The following is a 20,663-nucleotide window of genomic DNA, read 5'->3' on the forward strand; positions in this document are numbered from 1 at the left end:
AAGTACCATGGCTCTAATCTCTACTGACTAAGAAAACATGCAGTAGATTAAGCAGTGGTAATGGTTACCAAGGGTGGGGTCCCTGCTGTTGAACTGAAAGGACAAGCTCATCATGAGCTGTTTCTGATGTTCAGCTGTTTTACTTCAATATCCTCCAAGAAGCAAAGCTGGCAAGGTCTCTGCTCTGAGAACAAAGTGACAACATAAGAAAAGTCAAGGCCCAAATCATGATTTTCACAGCCTTAAGGATTCCAGAAAAATGCCTTCTTTGTTAGTATGATCTGTTTTTAACTTTCAAGGACAGCATGTAAATGACTTTTAAAACAACAACAACATCAGCGAGAAGTTGCCATGACCTATAGGCTTGTGTTATAATATCCATTCTCTATAGCTCAACAGTCTGTCTGAAATCTGGATGCTAGTCAGGCCTGTAGTACTGCCGAAGCAGAAGTTCCTTGTGGAACAATTTTGTTCTTGAGTAATAGAAAGTTGCAAAAGCTGTTAATGTGACAGAAAGAGAAGAAGCTGGAACAAGAATCTAACATCTGGATATACCTTGAAGAAGTTCCTGTTTCTCAAAGAGGTGAGGTGCTAATTTCTTTACCTTTTTTGGTATTGTGACTGCTATTAATTCTATTTGGATAAAATTCAGAGCCTCACACTCCTCTCCTTCACAAAGACAGGGCTTTCAAGCTGTCTGCAGAGTCAGGGAAATTAGCAACTCCTTTGCATTTCCCATATTCTGGTTTTGAGGCCCTAGTCTGTGTACTTTCATATGTAGCTACATTAAGTATAATCGAGAGGCTCCTATAACATTTCTCGTTGCTGGCTTTTTGCTGGCTGACAGCCTCTGAAATCTTCCTGGGAGGATAAATGTAGAAGAGAAACAGTACCGTTTGCAAAATATGTGAATAAATAAATAGGATGCACAGAAGAGTCTTCTAAAATTCTGCGGTTCCTGGTCCTGGTTCAAGCAATAGAGACTATGTGATCCTTGAATGATGGATATGCCAGTATCTAGAAACGTGGTTCCACTCATTTGCATTTTACTATGGAGATGAACGCAAAGACAGTGTTACCAGGAGTGCTCAGGATCCCGTCTTTCTCTGACGAGGTAGAGAGTGCTGCTCACCCAGTCCTTTGGGGGACTGGTAAAACCAGTCCTGAAGCTGTGTGTCCTCTGCTTGGTTGATGTTTTGGGAAGGAAGAAGTGATGGCTACAGTGAGCTGATGAAACCTGACAGGAGCAGATATGGTATGGACAACAGAGGCGACCTGGATGGTGACGTGTAGCAGGGGTGGAGACCTACAGGGCTCAATGCAGCCTTTGAATGAGAGTAGTGGTGTGTGGTTGCTGTTGCTGTCTGGGTTTGGCCAGGATAACAGAAAGTCTATTTGGTCTTGATAGAGTGAAAGACAAATATTTGGAGTGAGATAATATTTGACTGAGAAAGACAAATAGGGTGTGGATGATGAGTTATGTATCAAAGAAGATAGGAAATCTCTGGGCGTCATGCAGGACAGGTGGGTAGGCCAAGGAAAGTGAACAAAAACGCAGTCAACAGCTGACAGGATGGAGAGGATAAAATAGTAGAAGGGAAGAGTGCAAGTGGAAGTCCTTATAGGTAAGGGAATATGAAGATTAAGGAGTTTCCAGTATTTTTAATGAGATTGGGAATAAAAAGGTAATACTTCCTGAGAAAGAAGGCATTGTTGTGGTTGCTCAAGCTATTGTCCTGCAAATTATGTAATAAGCAGATAGACGTGACTCCAATAATGCTTTTTACTTTTTGTTTGTTTATTCGTTTGGTCTTTGGGAGAACTTTTTTGTTCCCAAGGAAGCCATTTTGAGAAGAACTTTCACTTTCTTATTCCAAAAAAATGTCACTTTTTGAAGACTCTGGGAAATACAGATCCGGTTTTTGATCCACTCATGCTTAGTTTTATCTATGTTGTTCAAGAGAGGAAGTAATATTTTTAGATTAAGAGACCCAGATGCTATTTCTTAATAAAACTTCTGAAATCATGAAATTGTAAATTCTTCATTATTTTGATTGAACAAAGTACAATCATTAATACCTGTACATTGGTACTTAAGAAAGAACCAAACAAAGTCAGTTCTCCAGCACCAAAGTTAGATTAAATGTTTGCTATGTATCTGTGGCAAGAAATAACCACTTTAGCTATATTGGTGGCTTTTACCTAATTGTCAATGTACCATTTGGATTTTTAAAAAGTGGAATCTATTAACCCTGTGCTTCAGAGTTACTATGTGTACAAGGAAAGGTGATGCAGAACTCTGGACTTAATGTGTAGCCTTGCTTGTGACAATTTCCCAGCTTCTTCCTGAAAAGCCTAGTCTTTTCCATATTCATGTCAAAGCTGAAATGTGCAAATTGCTTTGCAGTGGTAATAAATACATTCCTGGTAAAAGGGGAAAAATTAAATTAATTTCCCCTGAAAGCTGAGGTTGTTTAAGAACAGTTCAGGCTTACACAGTAATTGTCTCAATTCTGCTGTTTTCAGGAAGGTGATCTGAGACCCATGACTCAATCTTTAAGATACGGAATACCTAGGTTTTCAATGATGCTAGTTAGAGTGTGTAAGGATTCATGAGACATCCCAACAGAATGCCTACAGAGGTCAGATATACAGCTGGAATGAAACAAGATGCTATGAGCACCACATTTGGAAAAAAAGATCAGTATCAGTCTGGGTAATTTTTGCGGAATCAGAATGTCTGAGGTTGGAACGGACCTATGGAGGTCATTTGGCTCAACCCCCCTGCTCAAATGGGACCACCTGGAGCCAGTTGCCCAGGACCGTGTCCAGACAGCTTTTGAATATCTCCAAGAATGGACACTTTTGAGTTTCTAGAAGTGCTCCACCCATTCCCCCTTGAATCTGTTACTGAAGGAGCAGACTGTACACCAACATGCACAATGCATCACTAAAAACTCGCAAGTGGTCTCAAGAGCTTTGGTTTGAGCCCCATCCCTCAGAGCATTATTTTGCAGTGGTGTACAATCAGCCAAAGTCACAGCTCTGCCTCTCTTCCCCAGCCTTAGAAAGAAAGTGATTTTCTGCTGACTCAGCTCCGTGAGCTAGCTCCGCGCCAAGTCACAGAAACAGCAGCATGGGTGAGAAGGAGTGAGATTGAAACTGCATGGCCAGGGGGAGAGATGAGGAGTAGACAGGATTATTGTAGTTTGTGTTTGAGTATGACTTAACAGTCACAAATATACGACATAAGGTGGAGAATTGAAAAAAAACTATGGAAAAAGATGAAGTAGAGTTTATTCCCCTCATTGGTGAAGAGCTGATTCCTCTCTCAGTCCACAAAGTGCTTCTGTCATCTAAGTATGAAAAATATTAAGGTATCTTTACTGAATTTTAAAAATAGTCAATTGTAATTGCAGAGTAGGGTAGAACACCGTATAAATAACAGTGGTAATCATACTGATAGCTAGATCTTTCCTATCCAAACTTACTGTCTTCTTTGGTTAATACCCTTAGGTTTTTGTTGTAAGAGGTTAAGTATTTTTTTTCAAGTATCATGGACAAATTGAAGCTAAAGTATCTTTTCTCATTCTGTGTCATGCTTAGCTACAAGAGTCAAACTAAGTTACTGCAGTGACTTCTGAAGTAACAAATTACATTACTAATGTAAGTGAGCAAATATAAGAATATAAAAATTAATTAGGTTGAAGAGATTGTTGAATTTTGTATTTCAGCTGCTTTGGATTTTAACAGGAGAGATTTTGGTATCTCTTCCGTAATGCCATGAATATTCCAAATTTTTTTCCTGCCTGTTTTTTCTTTATAGAATTATCATTATTCCAACCACATCACTTTTCAATGTAGAGCCCTACATGGGCAGTGATTTGTGAAGGATTACGTGCAAAGCTTACACTGTAATTGCCTGAAGCGAAAAAAAAAGGAAGAAAATAAAGCTTAAAGGTAGGTAATATATACTGGTAATATCAAATTGATTCTACATGCAGAGTGTCAAGCCTGCTGTGGTTGCAAATAAATATTGTTTCAGTTTCTATATGTCAAAGAACAATAATCCATCTGCAAATGAGGATTAGCTTTAATCTGTGTCTTGTATATGAAGATTTCAGCAAAAAAACCTGATAACTAAAATTTGTAACTTCTATTGTTATTATTATGCTTAAGGGTAAAGGGGCCATTTTAAACTTATGAAACCAATGAAATTTATTATGATTAGCATACCAATAACCCAGCTGTGTTTGCACCCCCCTGTATTACCAGATACTTTATAAATCCTGAGGCTTAAACATCAAAGCTGTTGTTCACTCTATGCTTGACCAAAGGGACTAGATGCCACCTTGTTCATACAAGGAAAATAGGTAGTATCACTAAACTAGCCTCTCTAGCTACACTTGTAACCCTCAGAAACAGCCTCACTGCAGTGAACTGAAACTGGCAGCACATCAGCTGTGCTCAGTTTCCTGAGGCATTGCTCTAGCTGGAGAAAAAGCATCACTGCATGCATCATTCCTATAAATATAGGGTCTGTTGGAAATGTAAAAGAGGAGTATGCAGTAAAGCTGGCACATGTAACTGGAAAGCGTATGTGTAGAGGTAATCAGGTGGTTCCAAAAGTGAATGCCATAGGAAGAGTGCAAGATTTGGTCTTATCATCTGTCTATGCAGCACAGTGAAACACTGGTGTGCTGTTTTCTGCTCTTTGTCTTCTGGGATGTTTCACTGTCTTTAAGATTGGTGTAACTTCTCTGTCTGGTATTGCAATGTACTGAGCTTCACACACATTTTCAGCCTGTGGGACAATCAGCTTTTTTAATTTTGGTTTTGCACTTCTTCTTCCCAGTATCCAGACATCATAAGCCTTAGGTAGATCTATCTTAAGCTTCCATAAACAAAATTAATATTTACCTCCTTCCTTGGTTGTGCCAAGGATGAGGAGCAGAGACATTACAAGATTCAGGACTCTCTTACTAGAAGGGTTAAAAGTAAAAACTAACAAGATAGGCTCTAAACTTTCTAAGTGACAGGTACAAGCCTAGCTTTCCTTGGACTCAGCATAAGCCAAAGAGGCAGAGCAGTCATGCTCTAGTCTGCTGCTGTATATTTATGCCTAGATCTGATCTTCTTTATAGCATCAGAGCTCTGTAATAACAACATAGTTTTTGTATTTCTCAATGGCTTTGATAATTTTGCTGACCTGCTAGTCTTCTTGATTAGATCCTCAAGGGTCACCTCACTTTTAATTCATTGAACATTAGATACCCAGATGCAAGCTGGGAACACACAAATAGATCTGAGGACTGAGTGAATGTTTCCTTTGCTGTGCACCCTCCCCTGGCCCTCCTTTTTAGGTGAGCCCTGACTTTCCTTACTTTCTTCACTGTGGTATATGTTTCAGTCGTGAGTTTTCCTCCCCTATTTGCATATTTCAAACAGAAAGCCCTACAGTATTTTAGTGCAAGACTTATTCTGGTGAGCTTCAAATTGATCATAAAGCTGCTTTCCTATTGACTTCACTTAGATTTAGGTCAGGACTAGATGCTTGGATGGGATGCATATTTTAAGGATACAGAGTTATGCAAATTCCTGTATTTGAGTAATGAGAAAGTAGGGGAGGATCCTTTCAGATAGTTACCTGCCTCTTATGAGTGAAGTGAAAGGTGCTGTGTGTTCTGCATGGTGCTGTTCTGGGTACCTGAAAACGCCATGTGGGCTAGGCTGTGGTTTTAGTTTCTGAATATATGTATAAGAAAGTACATCAGGGTAACACTCAACTTCACTTGAAATTGTATCATTTGACATCAGTGCAGGTGTCCAAGGCAAGAGCTCACAGCTTTCATCAGAAAGATTTAAGGATGGCCAGTGTTTTGAAGGAAGCCCTTCAACCCAGAGCTTAATCCCCCTTGTTGGTGTCGCACAGCCTAGGCATGTAACAGTTTGCCTGTGAATTCTGGGTTTTCTTAAAGGAGTGGCCCAAGCCTAAGTGTGCTGTCCAGGCATAGAAAGTCAGGGCAAAGGGAGGGAAGAATGAGTAGCAAGTGAAGAGAGGCAGGTAGCTAATACCTGTAATTCTTTACAGCCATAAGACCCTCTGAAATTTGGAATGAACTTTTAAATATTTCTAAAGCTGTTGGTGTTGCAAACAGGCATTTTTTGCAGTGAAATGGAAGCAAACAACCAAATCAAGTAACTCTTTTGTTTCTAAACATTCAGATCTTGCTTGGCAGGTCTGAACTTTTGACAACCTAAGGACTAAAGTTTCTCATGTGGAATCCCATGATCCTTTTCCAAAGAATAGACTTGAGATTGAAAAAAAGAAGAAAACAAATTAAAAAAGCACAGAAAATAAAAGGAGAAAGATGAAAGCAAACCTCAAAAATCTTTCTTTCTTCTATTATCTCTCTCTTTCTCTCTCTCCTCTCTTTCTGCTTTCTTGCTCCACCACTTGACTATATCATACTGTGTTGCTGGTTGCTGAGGCGCTGCTTCACCTTCTGCAATGTTGCTTGATCTTTGATTTCCTGTGAAGCACAATGAATCTTACATTAGAGTGTGCAGAGTCAGGTGGTGCACCATCTGTTCCCAAGCTCTGAAAACACTGAGTAACAGAGAGCAACAGAAAGCAACAGCTACACCAGTTTCATCAGAATATTCATATTCACACAGTAACAAAAAACCAGATGACTCTACTTTCGAGCAGAAAAAAGCATTTAGTTTTCCAAGTTACCTATTAAATCTAACGTGTTGGGCTGGTTTTCTTTCATTTTGTTAAAATATGCTTAATAGTCTTTAATATGGCTCAGTCATAAAATATGTTAACCAATTCATACTGCTTAAGTGATTTGGTGTTATGGAGACCATGTGACATGGACTGCAAGTAGTTTTAATTCAACTGTATTTAAGAACATTTGTGCATGCAGTGACCAAACAACTGCTGGAAGACTATGGTAATAACATAGTGAAGAGCAGATAATGCAGAAAATTGGTAATTCCCTAGCCACCAACATATGATAATACTTTTTTCTTTTAGTGTCCATTAACACTGTTGAGAAACATTATGTATACCTGACTTAGCCTTAGCAATCTCTGTGCTACCCTACCAAATATTGATTATGAATCATAGGTTACAACTATTTTAATTATATGTTTTCATAACTGCATTTTAATCAGACAAAAGAGAAATACCTTGAGTGCCTTAGAACATGATTATTACTTGAGAGTAAATCAGCTATAATCAAAGTTGCTAAGACAAATACTTCTAATTCTTTAATGTTCCTCTCCCTATTAATGCTAGAACAGCTTAAGTCAGATTTACAGGAGCCCAAAATTGCTTGAACTACTTTGCTAAACATTGTGCTTATTATAGAAGAAACTAGAAGAAAGATTTATCACATTTTTAGAAACCATTTAAAAAGCTTCATTGATCTTCCTGCACTTTAACTTTCCGACACTCTTGTTTTGAAGCACTATATTACAAGAAGAATATAAATGTTCAAAAATAAAATTGCTTCTGCCAAAAAATGAGGAAGTCAGGGAAGAAAGAAACACTGTTTTGTTTAGCACTGGTATATCAGTACCCTCTCTAATGCCTTCCATCCCTCAATATACAACACTGAAAATAAATTGCATCTCATGGCTAGGGTTGCCTATTCCCACTTGTGCTCATGATTTGTTGAATGATCTTGAGAATTTGCTGTGTGCTATAGTTCACCCAGACATGAGTAGGGACAATGATGATTGTATACATAATGATTTTGTATATGCAGGAACTTTGACTCAGAAATGTTCACATATTTTACAACCACCCAATTATCTGACTTCATAATTTTCTTGAGGGATTACATATGTCTAGCTGGCAATTGCATATAGTGTTGTATAATCATATAATGCAAAATGTATACTAATATTTGTATTATTTTACATATGTGCATATGTGCTATATGGATTATATATAATGTCTGTAAATGTAGCTATACAGATAGACAATTATACAACCCCCCCATGATATGCAGCAAGATTACGGCCTGGTTGTAAAACATTTGAAGACATCTGCATCAAAGATATTGTACTACCACAAAGTGAAAAAACCCCTCCTACCTTAAAAAAATTCTGAGCCCCTCACTGTTGCAAACAGGGCAATGGGGAACAAAAAGTCAGATAACTTAAAAAAGCTGACACAAACATACTCTGTGGCTTGGCAAATATTGGTAGAAGAATTGATTTTGCATTGTCTGAGTCTGGAATGGCTGATGTTGAGATCAAGCTGCTAGTCTGCAGAGGAGCTAAGGCTTTTGGCAGATAGGAATAAACACAGCATATGCAAGTAAAATGCAGGACAAAAAAACCCCAACCCAGAACCAGTTAAATTAGAGATGACTTCTGATTTTCAGCCTGGGCAGTGCTCAGTGACCAGCTGGCTCAGGCCTATGCTTCATGGCTAATTGGGATGATCAATTAAAATATTTCTCATCGCTTAATGTGCAAGTATGTCCTAGATCAATGAGGCTTAGAAGTCCTATAATCAGATGTCCTAAGATTTTAACCTTTAATAATTGAGCTGTAATAGACGCTTCCTCCTCATTCCTCTTGAAGCCTTCAGGAACGTCTGTCAGTTTATTCTTTGCCTGTTAATTGTTCATTTGAATGTAAGAGAGTCAATGTAAGAGAGTCTGACCCTGCGGTTGCTAACCTAACGAGCAATATTTCCACTGAACTCAATGGATTTGTCTGCACTGTTGCTGCCTGGGGGTTGGTCATCTTTGAACCTATATAAACACATGGGTGTCGTTTATGCTGGAAACAAGCAAACAGCCAGACAGAGATTAGTTGTTAGCAAGATAGCAGATTCACTGGTTCTACAGCCTGTGCAGCAATGTTTGTGGACATAAAGCACTGTGTAGACAAAACTGAGTTACCTCTAGAGAAGGAATTAGGATCAGTCCAGCTGCAACACTGAAATTATTTTCCAGCATTGGAACAGGGTGCCCGGGGAAGTGGCTGAGTCACCAACCCTGGAGGCATTTAAAAGATGTGTAGATGTGGCACTTGAGGACCTGGGTTAGTGGTGGACTTGGCAGTGCTGGGTTAGTAAACTTGATGACCTTAGAGGTCTTTTCCAACTAAAATGATTCTGTGATTCTATCTGCAAGTTACATCCTGGATAATTTATTTTGCTCTGAAAAGTAAATGTGGGATGTCTACCTAATTTGGCTTCTCCTTCAGAAGCAAGATAAAACAGCCTCTGGTCTAAAAACAGGCTAATGTAGCAGAGTTTGATCCATTAATTTGTCCATGTTCCCACTGGAGGTCTGTGTCAGAACTAGAAATCAGAGGCAAATATTGCTGTATCAAGATGATTGGATCCTTATTCCTGTTCTTCTTACGTAATGACAGCTTTAGCCTGGCAGAGGATCTTTGTTGTGGGTTAAGAAATGGACACCAACAGCACCCCCCAAGCTCCCCAGTCACATATTTGTGCATGTAAGTTCACCAAACAGCATCCGTCCCAGTCAGCTGGACCAAGTTCTGGACTGATCCTCCTGGGACTCTTTTTAGATATGAGATGTATTTCCTGAACAACACGGTGATGACTAGAAGAGGTAAAGTTTTCTAAGAGCTAGTCTCACAAACAATCAATTTAAGGTTAACTGACCTGGTTATTATGTTTTTCTCTCAAAGTGAGAGTAGAAGGTGTGTGTGAAGCTGAGCAGGAATCTGTAAGAGCAAAAGGTAGTCCTGAGGGTAGAAAAGAGTTTATTCTTAAGTTCCCTCAAGGTACTGTGGGATGTCAGCTTCTGTTCAGGAATCCCTGGGGTTGTATCATGTCAGCAATTGTTACGGACTAATCTGAACTCTGGTGCAGATGCCTCTGGGGTGGAACTATGTACAAACACCATCCAATTGCCAGGGTAATGGCACTGAAGGCAGCAGTGAATATATTCTCTAGGAAGATCATGGACAGAGTAGGGAGGGGCAGCTGGGATGGCGTGAGATTGGACTTGATGTATATATCTCTTTGGATTTAAAACTTCAGCCATATAATCTTTTTCTCTGTTGATTATTAAAATTTCATTATGTACTGCAAAAGAAGCTTAAATTAAAATTAATGCTGACCCATTGACTTGAATAGATGATGGCTCTAAATTTCAGGGAGCTGAATTTGCCTATGTTCACATTTCCTTCAATTACAATGACAGCAGTTTTAATTTAGACTAATATTATCTGGTACATATTTATCTTTCTGCTGCCAACTAGGATCTCCATGGAGAACCTGAAAGATTGTGACATAATTAGTGGAGACAATTTCCAAAATGCCAGAAGTGAGTAAAGTTGCAGGCAATCCCCTCTTGAATTTACCTGCCAATATTTTTTCTAAAATATGTTATGATTCTCATTTGTTTAATATTTATGAAAAACTACAAAGTACTTTCCAGTAGTTATGTTCTGCATTAATCACATTTTTACTATTATACCAGTTTATGATTCCATTAATTAATTATAATTAATTAATAATATAAATAATGTTTACATTTATTAATTCTTAAGTATACTAATGAATTAAAGGCAATTTATTAAAGAAAGTGGAAGTGAAATATTTTGAGGACCAACTGCCTCTTTAATTTACTGTAAAAATTTGCAATGATGGTTGCAACCTGTACTTGTCCCACAGAAGAAAAGCTGTCATGTAACCGATTTCAGAGGGTTGCCTGGCACAAAACGCTAGCAATCTCATCATGGACCAGGCTCTAAGCCCCAGCCGAAATTTCACCAGACTGGATATGTTCTGTCTGAAACATCAAAATATTACTGCATCACAGGTAAATGGATATTTTTTATTCGGCCTTCGGCAAGGATCAATCCTGCTCAATAAGAGATTTCTGAATGCAGCAATTCATTTTAGGATCTATGCACTAATAACTAATATAAACATAGGCTGACAACTGGCTTCTCACTGACAAGAACAGTAAAAACAATTCTACTCCTTTTGGCCACATTGAGTCAAAAGTTCAATATCACCCTCGTATTTTGGAAGGTAAAATCACATCAACTGTTCATTCTGCTATAAATTACTCCTTAAAAATTTTAACCTCATTTTGTGCTCTACCCCATATACTTAAGAACAGTGCATCTAGATTCAAGCTCAGTTGTGAATATATCTTGACTTATTTGTCAAGATATATTTCCTTTATCCAAAGCTAATAACAAGTTTAATTTGCATCAGCTGCAGACAGTATGTGCAAAGTTGACACTGAGATTTTGCCTTTTTTGACTGAAATGAGGAAGGAGAGGAAAAAAACCCAACAGCTGATTTTAGAAAAATTCTAATTGGATGGTGTTCATTTTGCAGAAGAAAATTCTTGTTCCATTTTAACACAGTTTATTTTCTTTTTTGACATGCTATATAATCTTCTGAGAAGACAGAGCATGTCTCGAAATTGTTATACTGTGTTGTTGGGGGTTGAGTTAGAGCAGTAATGTGCAGTATGTTGTCAATGCCTAATAACTCCTCAGCTAAGTCTGTTCTTATGCCTTCAGACACAGGTGGTAGATTACCCACCAGCAAGAAGTCTCCTGTATGAGGTAACATGCTTTGACACTTTAAGTGGCTATAGATGAGTTGGGCTACCTGAACCTAGTCTGATTTTATTCAGTGCTTATTTTACTTGAACAGTAAATGTGGTTTCTGCCCTCCCCTCCCCACCCCCCACCCCCCCCATTAAAATATACAGATGTCTTTTGGCCCTTGTATAAGTTTGTTAGTGATGTTTGACAAATAACTCATTTTCACAGTACTTGATGGATTTATTTCAAAGGTTCAGGAATGTGAACTAGCACTTGTGCTGGATCTGAAAGACAAGGACAAAATTATTTTTTCATCATTTGTTAAAAAATACAAAAATATTTTAGATCAGGGTAAATGATAATTGTGTAACATAATTATTTTCTTGAACATGAGTGTAATTTGGAGTTCAAAGAGAGGAGTGTAGACTCTCTGTTCCTCTATACCTATGAGCAGCTGAACTGTATGTAAGGTAGTTATGTAGGGAAATGACAGACCCTTTGCAATTAGGACCCATGGAATAACAAAAGGAAAAGTATTGAACAAACTTTCCAGCTTGACAGTGGTTCTGTAAATTTGCCCACTGGTTTTCAGGAATACTGACATTACTCAGGTTTCCTTATAAGTGGGAGGACCCAAGAGTCCTATATATTTCTGTTTATATATAAACCAGACATAATGTAGGACTTAACAGCACTTTTTCCTAGATTTTGTGTGGCCACTAAAGCAAGTTGTTTGGAAGTTAAACTGTTTATTCAGCTCTTGACATCTCTGTATGTGATGACCACCATCACCAAAAGAAAACACCCTTCCTCTCAAACGCAGGTAAACTAATACCATTTTTCTACTCATCCTTGTGTGGCATGCTATACCTTACAGATCTGCAAGAAAGTACATTTTTATGTGAAAAACTATGCAGAGGTTACAACAGATGTCAGAATGGAAGCCTCCTAAGAAGTTTGCATCATGGGGCACAAACCTACCAAGAATCACAGAAAGGGCAATGCATGGCAAAAGTTAATAGTGTCTGAGAAAACAGTGCTGGATTTTTCAGAAGTAGTGTATTGTTACAGGTCAATACTCCCTAAATTCATAAGCTCTTAACATCTCCACTTGTGCTGCTTTACTCTGCCCAATGATCTATCTTTTGTTCTTTGTAGACTGTCTTTAATTGGAAAATTGTTTAATAAATCCTCACATTTTATCTCATCAAAGACAGACATAGCGTGTGTAAATATTCATTACCACTTCATGTTTAAAACCACTTTGATAAATTAACTTCATAACCTTTAGAGAACAGGAAGAGACAGGAAGCCTGGATGTAACTGAGATGGTGCATAAAAAAATGGAATAAAAAAAAGTAACTCAACACAGTCATTTGCAAATGTGTTTAGAAAGATTTTGATTGTGTCTATTAGTCAAAAGGAGATTCACATGAGCTCTCTTAGAGTAGAAGAAGAATTATCTTCTTGAGCTGCCAATCTCACTCTCCTGTCTGTAGATGTAGTTTCAGCCAGTCTTAATATAACTTAAAGGTCACTGTGAATCTAAATCTTGTGGATACTTAATAACTACAAACAATGTAATACTGTAGGATGTCTTAGTCCAAATTTTACAACAGTCTGGTCTCATGTAAAATGATGTTACAACAATTTTTTAAACTTCTTTCTTCAATCCTTTAAAGTATTTGTCCTTTTTCTGTATCTTTTTCCACATTTTTTATGTAGGGGCTGAACTGCTTGTCTTCATGATTTCTCCAGACCCTGCCTCCACCCTTCATATCCCCCTATTCACACCTGAGTCTTCACTATTCACTTCGTGTATCTTTAGTCACCTCTGAACTTTCTCTCCCCCGGCTCTTCATCCTGGGGAAAAGTTTCCTGTTACTATGTACACAACTACTTTATCGTATCTTTTCATTCCCTGCTTAAAACCCTCTTCTTTGGGGCCATAAATATTAGTGAGCAGCTGACAGCAATTATGATGTGCATGTGCTTTGACCCCTATCAAGATGAGTGACCAATATCCTCTAATATTTTTCCCTTGTATTCCCCCATATGTCTGTATCTCTTGCCTCTTACCATACTTTAGGTACATCTCCATAATATTTATGGTGCTAGCTGCAGAATAGAGAAAAAATATCTGAAATATCTTTAAATGAAATTATTTTATCATGTGCAGTAGTCTCCTGTACAGTATAGACATATCCTTAAATTGTAATCTTGCTGAAGCAGAGCCTGCTTTTTTGGCAGGAGTAGCATAATTTCAGCTTGTAAATAGATCTCATAAGTACCAAGGCAATGCAAATAATTACTAATAATGCCAACAAAAAACCGTCCTGTAACCAGACAAGCTGATTAGCAGATGAAGCAAAAGTAGAGGTCCTGTCTGCATGAAGTGTTGAGAAACAAGCAAATAAAATATCCTATATCACTTTGTACCAGCCCTCTTCAAGGTTTGCTTGTGCTAATACTTAACAGCATATGCACATCATGCAATTTCTTCTGCTTTAATTAGAGATCTGTGAGGAGTGAATTCTCTAGAGATAAAATTTCTGCTTATCCTATCCACTAATTATCTGCTTTTTCTTTGAAAAACATATTTGATATTAGAATCTACTATTCTTGAGTAGGGAAAAAAGTTACTCTGACCTTTGATGTGACATAATGCATAGTGAATGAATATAGAGAATATGATGAAATGTAGTTAGATCAGTCTTTGGAGGAGTTAATATACAGCACATAAAAAGAATTATATGAGGAATCTTGAGAGATTGCTACCTTTTTTGCTAGCTTATTTTTTTTAAGTAGTAGTATCAATTTAATTGCAAAACACTAGATTCTGTTATTCTGTTTATTGCTGAAAAAAATTGCCAACTGTTTTACAGTAGAGCAGGGCGTTGTGCTTCCTTTCTATTTCAACATTGTACAAGAAATATTTCAGATGCTGATGTATCCTAAAAGAACTCTTACATAAGTTAAGAAGGCTGAAAGGCAAAAATAATTTTGGCAAAAGTAAAAAGAATGGTCAATATTAGAAAGAAGATGGTACTGGCACATTAACAATTATTAACAGCAGTTAGGTGTTACTGTTCAGATGGTATCTGTCAGTTTTGGAGATGTTAATATTTCCACATTTTTCTCTGCAATGCTACTGGGTGAATCAGGTTTGACTGTTGCTAAAGAAAATATATTTACAGGCGTTCTTGCTGGAGTAGGACAGTTGGACAGTGGTGTTGTAGTATAAATTCTTCTTGTGAGGAAGGCAAAACAAGTTGGCAGTGCAAATCATGGCCAGCCACCACCAGCTAGCCGCAGCCAGACCTCACTGTTCAGTGCTGGCCCCAGAAGATGCGATGGCTTCGCTGCCAGCCGCATGCTGCTCAGGGGGGCAGGAGGAAGGAGACACCCCTTGGGCTCTGTGGCTGGAGCAGCTCCTGGAGCTGCTAATTTGATGCCCCCTCAGGCTGAAGAGAGCACGGTCCCCCTTCACTCTCCTCAGGGAGTGCCTCTAACCGCCAAGCTATTACATGTGGCTCCTCCTTTGGATTTATTTTTGAAATAAAACAATGAGTTCTGCACAAAGAGCAATTGGTAAAGCTTCCTTCAGGAGAGCATTGGGGACTGAGGGTCCCAAGTGGAAAAGGAGTATCTGTCTGCTCACAGCTCAGATCAGAGAATCAAAATTCCAGAGGAAAGAGAAGGGATTACAGACATGATTGGCATTTCCTATTAGCTAGACATAGGAGATTCCCAGCTCCTTAGGAAGCTTCCCTTCACTATATGATTTTGTTAAGGATATGTTTTAGTGGTGCCTAATTTGTCATGTAAATGGCTCTGAGAGGTTAGGTATTTAGCTCAGTTCTTGGGACTCCAGGTGAGGGGTTAGAGATGCCTGGCATGAGCAATAGTGGGAATAGTTGCAAGAGACTCATGCCCTGGGTCATACTCTCCATCTTAATTTTGATTTATTAATTACCTTGGATCTGATAAATTATGACTCTTTTCAAAGGGCTCAGGAAGAGGACATTAGGATACCGAGAAATTGTAGCTTTATTATCATACAGTGTCAGGTTGCTCTCGCCCTGGTGACTGAACTCTTCATATGGCAGTCACTGACTTCATAAATTTTTGACCTCTCCTTATGCACAGCACTTTTGTAAACCAGGAAGAGGACCACAACTGTAATTTCATATGTAAGAAATCTCCAGCCAGAAGCCTTGCACCAGTTTTAGGTCAGTTTGACTTCCTGAACTTCTGAAGTGTTACTCCTAATTAATACTGATCAGATGATGTCTAAACCAGCCCCACAATATTGCAGATTTTTCAGTGTACTACCCTCACCTCTTTGTATTCCAGTCCTTAAAATAATGTTAATGTATTTAAAAGAAAGACAGAAAAAATAATGTAAAAGTGCTGGATAATGAATTTTTTCCTTTAGATAAAGTATATACATATAAAACAAAACAAACTTGGTCACTTGAATAAATTTCACAATGCTTTCACAGAAGTCGGTGGATTTACTACAAAATTCCAGTGGATTTTCATTCCTCACTCTTTCTATATAAATGATTGTGCCTTTGGAAGTTAGATTTGCTTTTGCCTGCGCTGGGAACCAGGCAGGTTTTTAGAAGCACCCAGAGGCCAAACATTTTTCAGGGATGCTAGTATGCATCATTGGCACATACAGAAATCCTAGCTCCCAATGAATGGGAGGAGTTAATGACATCTGTACAGGCAAGGCCACTTTGTCTGATAAAACATAGATACTTAAAAGAAGGAGTCAGAGAGTCTACTTTCCATCACTGCCTAACTCTGATGGCCAGAATCAAAACAGATAAGTGGGACAGCAAATCCTTAGCTTATTGATTAAGGACTTTGGCACGGTGTATGTGAGATCTGGATTTTGATCTGTGTTCACCGGACTATTTATGCCTTGTTACATTAAATGGTTTGGGTGAATAACAAACAAACAGAAAAACGAGACCAGACTGTGAGAAAAAGCCCTTAACTTCTGCTCAGATAGGCACCATTGGAGACCACCAAGGGCCACCACTGCCTAGCAGAGCCAGACTGCAGCTATGGAAAGGCTGCCTGCCCCCAGCAACGCAACACGGCTGCCCAGGTGTCTTCTGTGCTGCATGGAGTCTTGCTTCTGGAGATGAAAAACCTCTTAAAGACTGCTGAGGGAACTGAAACACAATTTCACTGACTTATAGGTGTGTTAGAAAAAAAATAGGCTGTGCTATGACAAAGGAATAGACTTTTCAGTAATTTTGCCAGATAGGCAATTCTGAGGGCTGCTGTAACTCAAGTTTGTTGTATAAGTAACCCAAACTTATAAACACATCTGCCTTTCTTCAGAAGTGATACAGGGAGCTGGGCATCATAGAATCATAAAATGGTTTGGGTTGGAAGGAACTTTTAAGATCATCTAGTTCCAACCCCACTACCATGGGTAGGGACACCTTCCACTGGCTCAGGTTGCTTAGAGGCCCATCCAACTTGACCTTGAACATTTCCAGGAATGGGATGTCAACAACTTCTCTGGACAGCCTATTCTGGTGCCTCACTACTCCCACAGGAAAGAATTTCTTCTTAATATCCAATCTTAATCTACTCTCAGTGCAGAGCATGCATGTGTGCTCTGGCTTACTCTCCTGGGGTGAGTGGAATATCTTCTTAGCCAATGAGATGCCTTATTTATCATTGTGGTTTTAAGTATCACTTGTTCAGCCTGAGAGTACCTCCACATTTCAGGTGGAGTCTAGAAAGCTAAGCTCTGCAATAACATTTTGTCATGCTGCTGGAAGAGGTGTAGCCCACAACAGGTTTAGGTGAACTTATCTTCTCTAGTTTACCTGCTGTTTGAGCCAGATTGCCTTAAGGTGTATAAAGATATCTCTATATCTGTCAGATGTGTTTGCCACACAATGTGCTTAATTGTGGAATCCTCCACAGATTTAACTAAGTCATACAGGGCAGATAAGATGAATCTTGAATGACTATTTTTGTAATAACATTTCTGATCAAAAAATTCGAATTTCACATTACCCTTTTTGATGCTACTCTTTATAAAAAAAACTTTGAAAGAGAATTAGAACTTTCAGAAGCAGAAAAATGTAAGAAAAGCATGACAGACAAAAAATGCTGACTCTTTGATATACTTGATTATAAATCCTGTAATTTAGAAAATTAACTCTACTACAGCCAAAACCAGCACAGGCATCTTGTCAGTTATCACATTACTGGCATCAATCACTGGGAATACATTTAAATATCTTTTTTTTCTTTCTCTCAGACACTGTCATTCTTGGGTGTCTGTTCGTGCATAATGTGATAGCCCTGGGGTGTATCTACAGAACTTAGTATGACAATGTCATGTGCTTAACTGAAGGTTGTATGATATTACCTTTAATGAGAAAAAAAAAAGGAAATTAGCCAGGGACGCAAATGTATTAATTAACTTAATAATTTACTAATGAAGTTGGCTATGTTTTCTGATAATGCATTCTACTATTCTGTCACTATCCTAGCTGTTTTAAATCTTTGGACGACTGCCATGCAGGAAGGATGTCCAGTTCTGGGGAAGGATGGAGGGTAGATAATTCTCACAGAAAACTAAGCATGTTGACTGTTATGCTGCTTAACATAAGAAGTTGGTTTACATGTTTGTTAAAAAGATGTGCAAGAGATATGGCATAATGTAGTTTAATACATGAAGTAGTAATAACAGCTGTCTGTGAAAACAAAGAAAACCTCTTTATCATTGCTAAAATTTCAAATTTTACTCTCTCAGCTTAAAAATGGTTTTATTATCTTTCTTTTGGTCACCAATGGCAGCAGAAAAGGTCTGATTCATTCAATCCAGAGGTTCTTTGCAAAACAGAAAAGTAAAATCACAAACAGAAAACTGATGCAAGGATGAATCTGTCTTTCTAGCTATGGAGAGTGTACAGTGGTCACGGCCATCTTTGAGAATCGTCCTTCCCAAAGCAGAAGCTTCAGGTTCCTTGTTGCTATTCTGTAAAATAAGTTCTGTTGCACAATGGCCTTCTAGGTATGAGGTCTGCCTTTCTAGTAGTTTTCAAAATGTTTTACAAAAGGATATTTAATATATTACTATTACTCTTTTCACTTCAGCAAGATGTTTTCCTCCGCAATCTTGTTGAGGGCACTAAAGAGAGACTGTCAGAACTTCTCACATTTTTCTAGGCTCAGGAAGTAACAGGAAGGTCCAGCCATATGAATTTATCTTCCTCTATTTTTCTTTCTCAAGACATAGGAGGAAACAGAGAGGTGGGTTACTTACAGTCCCAAGAAGACATGGTAGGACTTATCATCTCTTGTTCTGTTGGTTTATTGTAAGTAAAAAACCAATTATTTACAAGGGCATGGAAAGATATTAAAGAAAAGAGAAGAAAACAACTCAAGCTGTGTATTGAACTAGTGCAGATATTGTTAAAAATATAATTGAAATGAAAATTTTATTTATTTAAAAATTAATTAAGATTCAGTCATCTTTTGAAAGACTATGAACAAATCATTGATATGAGACAAAGTAGTGGTACCTCTAACTCTACTTTTACTTCTTATTTTGAAATGATGAAACAATTATTGCACGGCTAGCGCTACTAAAGCTGTAATGGCCAGATGGAGCTCTTCACTTGTGTAAAATCTGAAATACAAAGAATTAAGTAAATAATATAGTAAAAGATTTTTAGTTTTCATTCTGTTAATCTACCCATCACATAATTAACACAGAAAAAGAATTCTCTTCTCAGCTTCTCAAGGAAGGATTTGATGTTTTAGTGTTGCACTATGGTTTGAATCATTTGTTAGTTTTTTTAGTTAGTGATTTTGTTAGTTTTATGAGACCATTTATGGGTTAGCATTCTACTTATTATATGATGGTAGACAATATATTAATATTTTACTGTATCAAATTATATTACTATATATGGTTGTAAATTATATGTATGTTTATATATGTAATATTATTATAAACAATAGTTGTAGTTGGAATGCTAATTATTTTTTGATGTAATTGCTTCTTGGGTTTTTAATATAATTAGTTCCCTGTCATTGAATGCAGGCATAATGTACTTAGAAACTTCTTCTCCTTCCCTATGAATCCCTATGCAGCTTTTATTAATCAAGTTGTTAGACCATAGAGATGAATAAGTATAGGTGTTAATGGTGACTAGTTTCTCTGCTTTCTTTTTTTCCTTCTTATGAGAAATATGGGAGGCCACTTAGGAACTGTGTTCCTATTGCTCTAAGCAGACACAGTAGGATGAGTAGCAGATGTAGGTAGCCAGCTGGATAAGAGCCAGCTGTGTGTCCAGGTAGCCAAGAAGGCCAGTGGCATCTTGGCCTGTATCAAAAATAGTGTGGCCAGCCAGACCAGGGCAGGGATTGTCCTTCTCTTCTTGGCACTGGTGAGAGTGCATCTCAAACTCCCTTATCAGTTTTGGGTCTCTCACTTCAGAAAGAACAGTGAGTGTGTCCAGAGAAGGGCAATGGAGTTTCTGAAGGGTCTAGAAAGCCTCTCCTGTGAGGAGCTGCTGAAGGAGCTGCAGTTGTTTAGTCTGGAGAAAATGAGGCTTGGGGGGACCTTGTCGTTCTCTACAACTCTGTGAAAGAAGGTTGTAACCAGGTGGGGGTCGGTGTCTTCTGCCATGTCTCAAAGGAAAGGATGACAGGAAATGTTGCACCAGGGGAAGTACAGATCAGTTTTTAGAAAAAAATTCTCTGAAAGAGTGATTAGACATTGGAACAGGTTGCCCAGGGAGGTGGTGGAGTCATTATGTCTGGAAGACTTCAAGTGTCTGGATGGGGCACTCAGAGATATTGTTTAGGGCTGATTATAGTGGTGCTGGGTTGAAGGTTAGACTAAATGACCTTTAGGATCTCTTCCAAACCTTGATGGTTCTGTGATTCTGAGCCCTATCTAGCTATTATTGGTAACTTGAGGATATAGGGGAAATTTTCAAAATTAAAATGAAAACAACTTAGGTAATCTACTGAACCCTCATGGGTAGCTTTGGAAATTGTGCCATCAAAGTTTGGTAGTTTTTTGGTGATACAAG

The 20,663-nt window shown here is 38.2% G+C and overlaps 1 long non-coding RNA gene across 1 annotated transcript in view; it reads right to left on the minus strand.

The window, feature by feature from the left end:
- Positions 1-20,663, minus strand: part of LOC116444978 — a 118,974-nt gene that overhangs the window by 46,623 nt on the left and 51,688 nt on the right. The window contains exon 5 of the long non-coding RNA XR_004240611.1: positions 6,384-6,533. This is a non-coding gene — a long non-coding RNA (uncharacterized LOC116444978). The remainder of the gene's footprint in view (positions 1-6,383; positions 6,534-20,663) is intronic.

Source organism: Corvus moneduloides, chromosome 1, assembly GCF_009650955.1.
Source record: "Corvus moneduloides isolate bCorMon1 chromosome 1, bCorMon1.pri, whole genome shotgun sequence".
Taxonomy (NCBI): Eukaryota; Metazoa; Chordata; class Aves; order Passeriformes; family Corvidae; genus Corvus; species Corvus moneduloides.